Source organism: Aotus nancymaae, unplaced genomic scaffold, assembly GCF_030222135.1.
Source record: "Aotus nancymaae isolate 86718 unplaced genomic scaffold, 86718_ANA_hifiasm-v0.15.2.pri h1tg000014l, whole genome shotgun sequence".
Lineage (NCBI taxonomy): Eukaryota > Metazoa > Chordata > Mammalia > Primates > Aotidae > Aotus > Aotus nancymaae.
The window spans coordinates 113,812,331-113,827,285 of record NW_026988425.1 but is presented as its reverse complement, the minus strand read 5'-3'; positions in this window follow the sequence as shown (position 1 = coordinate 113,827,285).

Sequence of the window (14,955 nt, the reverse complement as noted above, 5' to 3'; positions counted from 1 at the left end):
GATATTGCCCACACCTTTGACAAGGTTTCAGTCCTAGATTTCAATGGCTGTAGCAAGGTGTTCATGATTGGAAAATCCCGAGTCCCATGGGGTAAATCTCTCTCCCAAAATGTTCTCTTGTGAAAACAGAAAACTACATGAGCAGATTACAAACCTATTCAGGAGAAGTCAACAACAGGGGAAGAAAACCTTCTGCAAAAGTACTTTTGAACTTCAGAGTAGGAGACACATGCTCTGTCCATGGAGCTAGAAGAAATGGAAGATTTTTTTTTTTTTTTTTTTGCTTTACAGACATATGTAGAACATTTGTTTCCATTTTATTTCTGCTGTCATAATATGATGGTTTTATTCAGTTTTTAAACATGCTTCAGCTGGAAACACTACATCTTTAAATCAGGCAACCCTGGCTTCAGTGTGAATTCCCTTGCCGCACTCCCTCACCTTACCCAGGTGCATGTTAAATCAGTATTAATGACAATATCATTCTTGTGCAGTCATCTCCTGCCTGCAATTTGGTTTTAATTACCCGCCACGTTGTCTTTCCCCCTCACTGACAGCCATTAAATAGGGAATGACACCGGAGCCATAGTTGTGTGGAATATTCACTTCACCGGATTTCATCCCTTCATAAAGCAGGCTGCAGTGCCTCGTAGTGGCGGAGATCAGAAAGGGAATTGTGGACTTCCTAGGCACTTTCTAGGTGAGTTTGGAGATCTGGGCAGATTTGTAACTGCATTGACTATGTTTAAAGAAAAAATACAGTTTAAAGAGCACCTATTGATTAAAGAACAACAATTGCAATTTGGTACGTTGTTTTAGAAATGGATATATAATAATAAATCGATGCACTGTTTAAGCCTTGTCTGAACCTCAGAAAAGTGAAAATGAAGGCTCAGAAACAACGAACGTGGAGTAAAATGTAACTGAGCAAAGTTTTGAAGGCCAATTGTTCGACAAAGGTGAGCTGCAAGTGCCCAGGGAATTAGATCTTCAGCCCTTTCTACTTCCTTTCCCCACAGCACAGGTTTTCTTGTGTTTTGTTTTCCTGTTTTCTCTTTTATTCCATTTGACAACGTATTTTTATTTATATATGATTTTAAAACATTCGTCTAAACAACAAGTGCATACATGTTTGTAAACAGTATCTTTTTTGTACAATTATGTTCATAAGTGTTTTTTTAAACCAAGTTTTTCCTTAAAGAGGAGCTTAAAATTGAAATTGTTTGTCTAAATGTTGAAGTTAGACACTGTGCAGACGCTCTGGATTGACGGTATTCATAAAATGGCTATCACATTTTGAATCTTTTAAAATTTTGGTTAAAATAAATCCACAGGCATGTGCTGTTGCAGGAAGGATGTTGGACTTTTGCACTGTAAATTAGAAATGTCGCTTATAAACAATACATCACAGCACACTTGCGGAGAGAGCGCTGGTAAGACGTCACGTTTGGTTTTTACTTTCTGATTTTTCTCTCTACCTACTTCTTGGTTTAAGGGTTGCAGATCTATGAGATGCTCTTTCACAGTTGCTAACGCTGTTTCCTAGCCTCTTTGAACAAGCGTAATTACTCATTTCACGTGCTGCTAAATGAGAGTCATAGCTGACTGCTTTAATTAGAATTTTAAGTATACATAGTATATGCCATAACTTGTACATACATTTATTGTGTGCGTTTGTGTTTGTATGTGCGTGTTCGTAAAAACCCAAACATAAAATAAAATAGAGAAACCGATAATTATGATGCATCTCAGTCATTCCCCATTCTCCAAACCAGCAGAGCAGTGTTAAAAATAAATTCATTTGTGGTTATAGCTGCATATTTTAATAATAACTCTTTATATTTATTTAATTTAATATAAGACTGTGAATATTTTCTTGGTACAAAGGGAAGTGCTTGATAGTAAACTAAAATAATGTTAAGCAAATTATATTGGTTAGAACTTGATCGTAAATTAAAAAACCAAAGACTTTGGAGTGAGAACTTTTTTTCTAAAGGGAAACTTCAGATTGCCTCATAAACTGATTTTTAGTACCTTTGATAGCATCGTTAGAAGAGTAAAAATATTACTGCCTTTAAAATTTAGGAAATGAACTTTTTAAAGGGAAAATGTGTTCCTGTGATTCATGCTTTTCTTTCAAAGAGAACAATATTTGGTCTTTTGAATGTTGCCTGAATTGATTTGATTTATTGTCTTAAGGAATATTTTACATCATTAAATAACAGCTAGGAAAATGGTTATTCCTTCCAGATTGAAATGGGAAGCTCACAAACGCAACGGTGACGGCTTAATCTCTGATGCTGCTTACATATATTGGTTTACAGCTATATTGAGTCCAGTTAGACTGATTTTTTCGTTCCTAATATGAAACTTGATGCTGAGAAATCTGATAAGTGAGCTTCATTTCCCTGGAAATTTATTGCTTCTGCATCCAAGTGCAAAGAAATAGCACAAGTAAAAACAATGAGGAGTCTGTATGCAAGGCATTAATGAGGCCACTGTTTTCTCACAGATATCCTGCATTGTGAAAAAAAGAGATTTTTGAGCCATTAACATTACAAAACACGCTATTCCGTTTAGAATCGGTATCATTTTCTTTTGTCAGAATGGTGTAATATCAAATCAGCATATTCTTCGGGCCTGTTAGATCAAGAAAGAGAAACGTTATAAATGACGAGAGGGTGTTTATGTGCCATTCTCATGGTTCTTGGGTAGACAAACAGCCGAGTGGGCTGTGTAGTGGGGCAGCGCTTGCCCTCAAAGTCCTTTGCCGGCAAACCCCACCTCCTCTTGACCCTCTCACCTGCAGCTTCTGTCCCAGAGCCCTCACCCTTTCATCCCAGCAACATGCTTTGCACATTCCCATCGCCACTCTGTTGTCGATGCCTATTGCTATGGTGTGTTACAGATGGGATAACAGAAGCTGAGGAACTTTGCAGAGAGCAAACAGTATCATTCCATTAATTAAACCAATGACTAAAATCGTTCAGTAACTATAAAAGGCTAGGCATCATGGAAGCAACATGACCACAATTTTAATGATATTTATTGAGTGTCCTCTGTATGCCAGAGGATACATAAAGTATCTTACTTCTCAGCGTTTTGAGAGGCTGAGGCAGGTGGATCACCTGAGGTCAGGAGTTCGAGACCATCCTGGCAAACATGGTGAAACCCCGTGTCTACTAAAAATACAAAAAAATTAGCTGGGCGTGGTGGCGGGCGCCTGTAATCCCAGCTTCTCTGGAGGCTGAGGCAGGAGAATATCTTGAACCTGGGAGGCAGAGGTTGCAGTGAGCCAAGATCCCATCATTGCACTCCAGCCTGGGAAACGAGAGAAAATCTGTCTTTAAAAAAAAATATATATATATATTTTAAAAATTATATATCTATACATCTATATATGGATGTATAGATATATAGAGATATATCTTACTTTCTATCAATAGCAATTCCATGAGGAACATTCAGACTGTGGCATTGAGGCCCTGAGGGTAAAGGCTTGTCCAAAGCAAGGCCACTAGTGAGAACAGGTTGGGCTGTGAGACCTCATTCAACAGCCTAACTACAAAGTTGATCCATTTTTTAAAGAACTGAACAGTGATTGCTGATTTTAAGAACTTAGACCCTCAATTTGCATATGTAAAACATGAAACGGATGTGACACCAGCTGTAAATGGCAGAACATATATGATAGTAAGGGTTGAAGCCATCTCGATTAGGGAAAAAGCCATGTCTGCTAGACCTGACAGGGGAGGCTCTGTGAGGGGATCAAATGGCACAATGTGGGTTTGTCAAAATGTGGGAGAAAAGTATTTCTAGGGGGAGGAGGACCAGGGATGTGGTCAACTTGAGAAAACTCATGCACACACACAGACATACATGGGCACATATCCAGGAAATGGGGGGTGAGGGCATACGTTATTTGGAGAAAGAAAATAAATTAGTCTTATTGAATACATTTTTCTTTTAAGACAGTGTCTCTCCAATTGGTTGTGCTTCAAATGGCAAAATGTGCTTTGGGGTTGGGTTGATTGTTAATTTGGATTGGTTGAGTAAGTTTGAGTTAACTAAAATCAGGCAGTTTTCTTCAATGCAGGACTTCTCAGAGCCTTTAATATGTTAAAATACAGTTTGAATACTTAGAGACGCTTAGAATATGTGTTTCTCAATCTAATTTGACCTCAATTTTATTTTTTTTATGGATCTCTGTGAGGAAAAGCTGATAAACACGTTGTAACAAACACCATGGTTGAGAGGATGGGCAATTAGAGCTAATGGATGGGAGTCCTTAAAGACTAGGTAAGACAGACTTGATCCTGTAGGCAAGGAAAAGCCACCAAAGCTCTCTGCAAGGAGAGACGATTTTTACTATTATTTTAACGATAGTTCCAATCTCCAAGGTTGAGACAGCAAGAGTAGCATATTCGCAAACACTGTGGGGCCAAACTTGTCAAAACAAATACTATACACTCCCTTCTTGGTTTACATCGTCAGCAAGCATGTGCTTTGCGATGATGATTTTACTGGAATTAGTCCAATCACTGTGGTTGGAAATAACCCGCTCTCTACAGGTTTTATGGACTACTGGGCTGATATCTAAATCTTGCTGAGTATTAAAGAGAACAAAGAAAAGAAGCTGGTGTAGATCACTAAGCAAAGTCTCTCAAAGGTCTTTGAGCACATATGGCATCTCACAAGAAGAAAACAGGAATTGTGAGCCCAAATAAAAACTAAGGCTGCCTTAGGGAGCTCAGATATTTGTTGCTCTTAATTAATACTTGCAGCTCTGGATTCTGAAGTTTCCAGACTTTTCCCCAGAAAATAATTCTCTAAACATTGCACTTGTCCATGAGGATTTCTGAGTGCTTCAAAGAGCATAGAAGTGCAGCACTGGTTTTTATTCTCATGATAACCAGACATTGAGTGGTAGTTAAGCCTGTAGATGCTCAAGGAATGATAAAAGATGAAAGTGTATAGAGTAGTCACGTGTCAGGGACTGTTCCAAGTACCTTCAACCTATTTCCACATGTCATTCTCATAACAATCCCAGAACAAGTGCTATCATTAAGCTTGTTTTACTAATTAGAAAACTGAGTCATAGGTTAAATATTAATAGTTTGCCAAGATCTTACAACTAGGTAAATTAGACTAAGATGTAGTTAATTAGAGTTAAGCTTAGTTGGGGCTGGATAGGGTAAGTGTCGAACTCAGACAGTCTGACCCAGCTCCATTGCCCTTAACCACTCTCAGCCGCATGCTGGCTAAGGATGTGGTTTACAGACTTCCCTGTCCCTTCTATTTTGGTAATGTAACATGAATAATAGCTAACAGATTTAATTATGTACAAGGAACTGTATTAAACATTTAACTGTTTATCTCACATAATTCTTATAACTATTATATAAAACAGGCCAACTTATTAACCCCATTATATATATGAGAAAACTGAGATACAGAAGGGCAAAGTCCATATTCAAGCTCACACAGTTAGTGAGACTTAATTCTGGAATATGAATCTAGATCTGACTCCAAAAACAGTTGTCGAAACCACTTATTCTGTGTAATCACAGCCTCTGCCTCTGGAAATGTGCTAAATAAATTACAGATGAAAATCCCAGATGAGATTTTGTATTTTGTGCTTTTTATTTGCTTCCTCTAAGGAAAATTTGTGGAAAAATATTATTCCTGGATCTCTGTGCTTTTGTGAGCTAAACAGGTATACCTTTGATTCATCTACAAAATTCATTATGACCTTTAAAAATAGCTCCTTTTCATTCACTTATTTTTAGAAAAGTTCTAAATAAACAAAAATTATACATGGATGAATTTTTTTCTCCTGAAAGTCAAACTCTAATGAAGGTCAATTGTCCTATTTATAGCATTTTTTCCCTGTATTGATCAAGACAATTGAAAGAAAATATATATGCAAGAATGGCACATTATATATAATAATATACCAGCTGAATACTCCAGAAATTGAGAGTTAGAAACCCCACAATAAAAATGAAAGATTTGTACACTGAAATGGTTTCTTACATTGTCATTTTTCTTTCAAGAAATGTTAAATATTTTTTTATTAACTATTTGCCACAAAAGGAATTGCTAATAAGTAAATGCTACATGTAATATATATCTTGGATTAAAATTTTAAACCATTTACAGTGAATTCTCTCATTTTCTTTATGTTCTTGACAACATTGTCTCCAAATCATTGAAAATGTTACTATGGGGTTTTCAGATTCTGATTTTCCTGCCTGTAATGTGTATGACCATATATCAACATTTCCAATAAAATACTATCTTTAAGTTAAATATTAATATTTTTGTCATCAACAAACTTTTCATTTTCAAGTATGTTTGGACAGCTTTGAATACCAGTAGATTTTTCTTTCTATTTTTAAATTTCTTTTAAATTTATCTTCTAAAGGTTTGTACCTATTTTAATTTTAAAAAATTGACAGAGAACATGGTATTTTTTCTTGTGAACCACATGATATTTTGAAGTATTTATGCATTATGGAATGGTTAAATCTATCCAGTTAACAAATACATATATCTTCCCATCTTCCTATGCCCTCTAAATCCCCAGTTTCTGATAACCGTAATTATGCTCTGTTTCTATGAGATCAACTATTTTAGAGTCCACATATGAGTAAGATCATGCAGTATTTGTTTTTCTGTGCCTGACATATTTTACTTGGCATAATGTCCTTGAGGTTCATCCATGTTGTTGCAAATGGCAGAATTTCATTCTTTTTTGTTGTTGTGGAATAGTATTCCACTGTGTGTATGTACCACATTTTCTTTATCCATTTATTCATCAATGGGTACTTGTGTTGTGTCCATATCTTGGCTATTGTGAATAGTGCTGCAATAAACATGGGAGGGCAGATATCTCTTTAATGTACAGATTTTATTTCCTTTGGATATATACTCAGTGGAATAGCTGGATCATATGGTAGTTCTATTTTGAAATTTTTGAGGAACCCCATACTGTATTTCATAGCAACTGTATAATTTTACTTTACAATCAATATTACATTTTACATTACAATCAACAGTTCTAATTTCTCCACATCCTCAGCAACATTTGTGTTGTTTTTCATTTTGTTTTGTTTTTATAATGGTCATGCCAATAGCTATAAGGTAATATTTTCTTGTGGTTTTGATTTTTATTTCCCTAATGACTAGTGATATTGAACATCTTTGCGTATTCTCATTGGCCATTTTTATATATTCTTTGGAAAATGTCTATTACATGTAGTGCTAATTTTTAAATTTGACTAACTGGTGTTTTATTTTAAGGTTGAGTTGTAGGAGTTTTTATATACTTGTGAGATTAATCCCTTATCAGATATATGGTTTGTAAATATTTTCTCTCATTCTGTAGGTTGCCTTTTAACTCTGTTGATTGTTTTCCTTGCTGCACAGAAGTTTTCAAGTTTGATGGTATCATTTATCTATTTGTGCCTTCTTGTCAGTGCTTTTGCTGTGGTAACCAAGAAATCATTGCAAATCCAGTGTTACAAAGCTTTTTTTCCAACTTTGTTTTTCCCTAGGAGTTTTATGGTTTCAGGTTTTATGTTTAGGCCTTTAATTCATTTTGAGATTAATTTTGTATATGGTGTAAGGTAAGGTTTCAAATTCATTTTTCTGCAGATGAATTCTGCTGCTTGAGAAGTATCACTTTAGTGATACTTAGACCCTCAATTTGCATATGTAAGATTTAGTTCACACTAAATCTTCCCCAAGGAAATATTTAGTTTAATAACAATATAGTTATATTTTAAAATAACTTCTTAATTAATAAACACATTAGGGAACTAGAAATGAACAAAAATATCCAGAGTTGACTTATGCTTTGTCACCTCAATTTTCTCCTTGAAAACAGCACAATACAATAAGTAATTGCATTTTCAATAACAAATTCAAGTATTACAAATACACATTAATCTTCCTACCACTATTTGTTGAAAAGACTATTCTTCCCCATTGCAAAGCCTTGGCAGTTTGCCACAGATCATTTCACTATTACATAAGTCTTTTTAAGTATTTTTTCTGTTTTGCTTCATAGATTTATTGGTCTATCTTTATGCCATTACCATACTGCTTTGATTATTGTAGTTGTGAAATATGTTTTGAAATTAGGAAATATGAGGGCTCCAGCTTTTTTCTATTTTCTCAAGATTGTTTTGGCTATTTGGAGTCATTTTTTTTTTTTTTTTTCAAAAACATCATTGGGGATTTTCACAGAAATTGCATTGAATCTGAAGATGACTTTGGGTACTATGAGCATTTTAAGAATGTGAAGTCTTCCAATCCATGAAAACAAGATGTCTTTCTATTTACTTATATCTTTTTTACTTTCTTTCTGCAATATTTTGTAGTTTTAGTGTACAGGTGTTTCACCTTCTAGGTCACATTTTTTCCTAAGTATTGTATTTTTTCTTTTTGATACTATTATCAATAAATATTATTTTCTTTTCAGATTATTCATTGTTAATGTATGGAAATGTAACTGATTTTTGAATGTTGATTTGTATCCTCAACTTTGCTTAATGTAGTGATGCCATTTGCTCCTGTGCTTTTCTTTGTTGGGAAGTTTTTATTATTATTATTATTACTAATTAATTACACACTCAACATCCTCATTAGTTATAGATTTTTTATTTTTATCTCTTCATGATTCAGTCTTGGTGGATTGTATGTTTCTAGAAGTTTATCCATTTCTTCTAGGTTATTCAATTTGTTGGCATATTATTGTTCATAGTAGTTTCTTATGATCCCTTTGCTTTCTTTGGCATCGGTTATAATGTCTCCTCTTTTATTTCTAACTTTTGTTAATTGGCTCCTTACCTGTAGTCCAGCTAAAAGTCTGCCAGTTTTGTTAATCTTTTCAAAGAACAAACTTCATTTTCTTGATTTTTAAGTTGTTTTTCTATTCTTTGTTGAGTTTATTTCCGGTCTAATCTTTATTATTTCCTTCCTCTGCAAACTTTGGGTTTAGTGTTCTATATATGTCTGTTGGTCCAATTTGTCCATAGTGTTGTTCACGTCCTCTGTTTTCTTATTAATCTTCTCTCTGGCTGGTCTATCTCTTATTGAAAATAGGGTACTAAAATCTCCTACAATTGTTATGTTTCTGTCTATATATCTCTCTTCATTTCTGTCAGCGTTTGCTTCATATATATGGGTGCTCTGCTAAAGTATATATATAGTTACAATTGTTTTATCTTTCTGGTGAATTAAGCCTTTATAGTCACATATTGTCTTTCTTTGGCTCTTGTGATAGCTTTTGACGTAAGAGCTATTCTGTCTGATATAAGTATTGCCAATCTTCCTCTCTTTTGATTAAAATTTGCATGGAAAAATCTTCCATCCTCTCATTTTCAGCCTATGTATGTTTTTTAAAAAATTTATTTAAAAAGAGTCTTTAAGAACAGCATATTGTTGGATCTTAATTTTTAAAAACTTATTTAGGCACTCTGTGTCTTTTGATTGATGAGTTTAACCCATTTATATATAAAGTCATTACTTAATTATTATTGCTATTTTGTTAATTGTCTTCTGTATGTATGGTAGTAGTTTTGGTCCCTCTTTGTCTCTCTTGCTGTCTTCCCTTGAGTTCATTCATCTTTTGTTTCTTTCTTAATTTATTTTGTTCATCTTCTATAAGTATCTTCTTTGTAGTTATCGTGGGGATCACATCCAACATCTATAATTGTAACAATCGATTTTAAAATGAGAATAACTTGAATTACATACAAAACTACTCTTTTATATCTCCTCCCCACATACTTGTTACTGATGTCACAAATTTCATTTTAAAAAAATATTTTGTATTCATTAACATAGTTTTACAGTTGTAGTTATTCATATGCTTATATTGCTTACATTTTTTACTTGAATAAAAAGTGCTCTATGAAACAACATTACAATATTATAGAATTCTGTATTTATCTGTATATTTTCCTCTGTGAGAGAGCGTTATGTTTTTGTATGCTTTTCTGTTGATATATAGTATCCTTTTTGTTCAACATGAATAACTCTCTTTGGCAGTTCTTCTTATGTAGGTCTGCAAGTGATGAACTCCCTCTGCTTTTGTTCATCTGGGAAGGCCTTTATTTCTTTTTGGTTTATGAGGAACAGTTTTGCCAGATATAACTTTTACGTTTCACAGCAGTTTTTGTTTATTTTTGCCTTTTGAATGTATCATCCCACTCCCCTTGGCCTCTAAAGTTTCTGCTAAAAAAATCTACTGATAATCTTATGGCAGCTCCTTTCATGTGATAAGTTGCTCTTCTCTTACTAGTTTCAAGATTCTCTCCTTTCACTTTTGTAAGTTTGAATATGATGTGTCTTGCTGTGTACCTATTTGGGTTTTTCTTAAACTTATTTGAGCTTCTTGAATTTAATGTGGTCTGTTTTCTTCCTCACATTTGAGATAATTTCAGCCATTATTTCTTCAAATAAACTCTCTGCTCTAATCTTTCTATCTTCTCTTTCAGACACTCACATAATGTGTACATTGGTCGGCTTGTGGGTGCTGGTACATCAGTTAGACTTTCTTTACTTATGTATTATTTTTTCTTTTTATTATTCTGATAATAAAAATTAACTATTTGAGATTTTCGAATAATCTGTTTTGGAGTTTAGTTTTTTTTTTTTTCTTTTTTGCTTTGTCTGTTCTGCTGTTGATCTGTTTTTAGTGAATTTTTCAATTCACTTATTATATTTTCCAGCTCTAAAATTACTTTTCTTTTTATATAGTTTCTATCTCTGAACATATTCTCATTTTGCTCAGTTGTAGTTTTTCTGATTTCTTTTAGTTTTCTATATGGCATTCTTTTGTAGCACATTGAGCTTCTTTAAAACAATTATTTAGACATCTTTTTTAGGTAGTTTGTAAATCTCAATTTCTTTAGAGTCAGTTTCTAGAGATTTAGTTTGTTCCTTTAATTCGGTCATGTTCTCGTGTTTCTTCATGTGCCTTCTTATTTTTTGTTGTAGTTTTTTTATTTGAAACATCAACTAACATTTACAGTTTTTACAGATTAATTTCATACAGGGGAATACCTTCATCAATCAGCATGGTTAGAGATTCTGAGGGTCTCTCAAACATCTTATGGAAATGCATTTTATTTGAGTTAATGCATGTAATTTCCATATTAGAGAGGTTTGCTGGTTTATTTTTTTGGAGCTTGTGGGCTATTGCTCTCTCTTCTGTCTGTTTATGCTACTGCAGGTTCTCCAGAACTATAGGCCAAGCTCTCTTTTGTTTTTAGCCATCGCCAGGTATTCACAGTATGACAGTTCCTCATCAGTGCTCTAAGTCAAGTGAGACAAAAATCAGTCCCTTAGGTAGCCTTTTAAAAAGCTAAAAAAATTGGACATATATTCCATTCTTTTTTCTCCATCCCATCATAGAGTCATGAGCAGGATACTTTTTCCCAGTTGTGGTCAGCTGTTTTGGACTTTGTTTACAATGTGACAAGTACTGGCACTCTGGCACTGCAATAAGCCACTAACCTCTCTTTTGTACTAAGTAGCTACCACTTACCCAAAGTATACTGGTTCTATATCAGTACTCTGAGCCAGGTGGAAAAAAAATCAGTCTCTTGGGAAGACTTCCAAAAATCACACAAACACACACACACACACACACACACACACACACATCTGTTTTCTATTCCTGTATATTTTTCTTTAAGCTAATTTAGGAGATGATTAGTTGCTTCAAGTTACAATTTATATAGGAATATTTTTAGAGAAAATATTCACTTCATAAATAGATTTGGAAGTAGATTTCTTAAATAGAACCTTTAAAAAATACTACACATTTATTTCTTTTAAAAATTCATTTTATATTCTGCTTTTCTTGAGAATGTAGTTTGAGTACAAACCAGATTATTTCTGAAAATATAGAGAAAATGTTCATCTTAGTGTATCAAATATAGTTAAGGAAACAAAATTCCACTGCTTCAGATGTATCACTTGAGGTCATACTAAATATTTCTTGAGGAAATATCTAGTTTAATAATGCTATAGTTATATTTAAAATAACATCTTAATAAACGTGATAAGGAACTAGAAGTGAACAAAAATATCCAGAGGTCCACGTATTCTTCACAACCTCAATTTTCTTTTTCCTTTCTCTTTTTTTTTTTTTTTTTTTTTTGTGAGACACCAGAGTTTTATTATTACTCAAATCAGTCTCCTCAAGCATTAGGGGAGCAGTGTTTTTAAGGATAGCTTGGTGGGTTGGGGGAAGCCAATGAGCCAGGAAGAGCTGATTAGTCAGGGATGAAATCATAGGAAGCTGTCTTCTTGTGCTGAGTCAGTTCCTGAATGGGGGAACCAGTTTATTGATCTGGGTGGTGCCAGCTTGATCCATCAAGTGCAGGGTCTGCAATGTATCTTAAGCACTGATCTTAGGTGCAGTTTAGGGAGAGTCAAAATCTTGTAGCCTCCAGGTGCATGACTCCCGAACTATAATTTCTAATCTTGTGGATAATGTTATTTCTACAAAGGCAATCTAGGCCATAGCAAGAAGGAGGTCTGCTTTGGGAAAGGGCTGTTACTATCTTTGTTTAAACTATAAACTAGGTTTCTCCCCAAATTAGTTCAGCCTATGCCGAGGAATGAACAAGGATAGTTTGGAGGTTAGAAGCAAGATGGAGTCAATTAAGTTAGATCTCTTTCAGTGTCTCAGTCATAATTTTGCAAAGGTGCTTTTAATCCCTCCCTTTGAGTTTTATAGCACCTTAATCTTAAGGTATAGGGTATGAAGATGGGAAAAGTCTGTTGATCACTCTCACTTTTTCCTGCTGACAGGGGACATAGTGGGAATGGGAGTGAACCCCAAGGAAAGAAGAGTGGAGCCGCTTTGTATTTATGCAGGCTTGGCTGGGCTTGCAAGGCTTGTGTGGTAAAAACATTAGTGCTTTCATTTATAGTTTCAGTATAATATTTAAGTAAACAGCATGCTATAAGGCAAATAACAAGTCCTAGGATGAGGAACAATTCTTAATATTAAGAGCAAAGATGTGAAAGCATTAGTTTGGAGACTTCTAACCCACAACAAATTTAGAAATGAGTCTAAACTGTAGAAAAACATTTTTAAGAACTTCTAAGAATAGTGTACTATAGTTTTTCTTTTGAAGCATAATTTTTCTCTCTCCAGTCCCAATTTTTATTAAAAATAATCATGATAGAACTGATTTGTATACAAAATAAACTTTAGTCTTACTGTATTTGGCCTGATTATTTGCATAAAGTGCAGCAAGAATACTTTTTTTTATTTAGGCTTTTAAAATTGGCTTTGATAGAACTCTGTTCCATGAAGAATCTCAGATAAAACTTTTAAAAGCTGAGCCCAGCCATGGGTTTATACCCTCAGATACCTATGAGTTAGGCAAAATCCTCTCCTCTTGAGGACCCAAGATAATTTGGGGTTCTTGGGCCTGTTAGAAACTGACATTCTTTACTTACCACAGGTCAGGAACCTTGTACAGGGACTCTTATGTGGACAAGGTATGAGGCCAGATGTCCCATGGGCTTTAATTGACTTTATAAGTCAACTTTGATTCTTTAAAGGAAGCATGCCATTCCAGTAAAAGCCTTGGTAAAATAACCAATTTCTCCAATTGTGTCCTATTCCAAAAGAAAACAAATTCTTATTGCATTTACGCAATTAACTATACTGCCATAAATTGAGAATACTCACAAATAGTTTTCAAATTCTGGAGAAATCAGGTAGGGAGAAACAAATATGCTCCAAATTTTGTTCACAGGAATATATTTTACTTACTTGCTAAATTTGCAAATAGCTTTAAAGAAGTAAGTTATCTTTACTCTGAAAACACAAGGATTAGCAATGTTTAACGCATCAGCTCTCCATGAGAGTCCTAGAAGTTTCATTTTTCCTCTATTCAAATAGCACAATTTTAAAAGTTATCTGAGACCTGCACTCAGAGTCCTATATCTGAATATAAACTGCCTTTTGAAAAGGACAAAAGCAAGTATTTCTAGTGGGCATGGCTCTCCATATGTCTCCAGGCCTTATCTGTAAACAATTTCTTTTAAATTTTAGCCAACTTGTTTATACCCATAAAATTTTTTTTATAAGATTAACCTTTTACAAACCCTTTTTACTTTGCTTAAACCTTCAGCTTAAGATGTCTATGGATGACATGTCTATAGCTCCTATTAAAGCTACACTTGACTAGGAATTTTGGTTACTTCTGTGGCATACAACAATTTTATTTAACAATTAATAATGTGCATTAAGTCATATAAAAATTATAGAAGTTTTCCATAATTTTTGAAACATGTGGTAATAACATATTTATATAAATACCATCCAAAGAAAACCAAATGCCATTCACTCTTCTATTTGAAAGTTTTTCCTCTATTCTAATGTCACAATCTCCAGAATTATTAATCAGGATCCTGCATTTAAGAGCACCTGTTAAATTTTATAGCTGTTTATAAAACCATCTTTAAAAGAGGATGAAAATGAGACAACAATTTTCTGTGGATGACAAAAACATTTGTAGGTCAGCCCCAGTTAAAGACATGGTTGACAAGTAAATCTGTTACCTCTGTAATTATTACTGATAACATATACTAAGTCATATTAGAATTGTAGGAGTTTTACATAATTTCAGAACATATGCCTATAACACATTTACACAAATATAGCCCAAAGAAAGCCAAACACCATTTCATATTTGACAATGTTTCCTGTATGATTTCTATACAAAATAATCCAAATGTCATTTTTGGACTCTAGAGGACCTAATATCTAAAATATTAGGCTAGAAAGAGACATACTTTATAATTTGATTTTGAAAAGTTTGTCAAATATCAAAGTTTAAAAACATTGGCTATCACAAAATAGAATCCAGGTCACCATAAGTCATTCATTTGTCCAAAATGATAACTCCAAAAAAA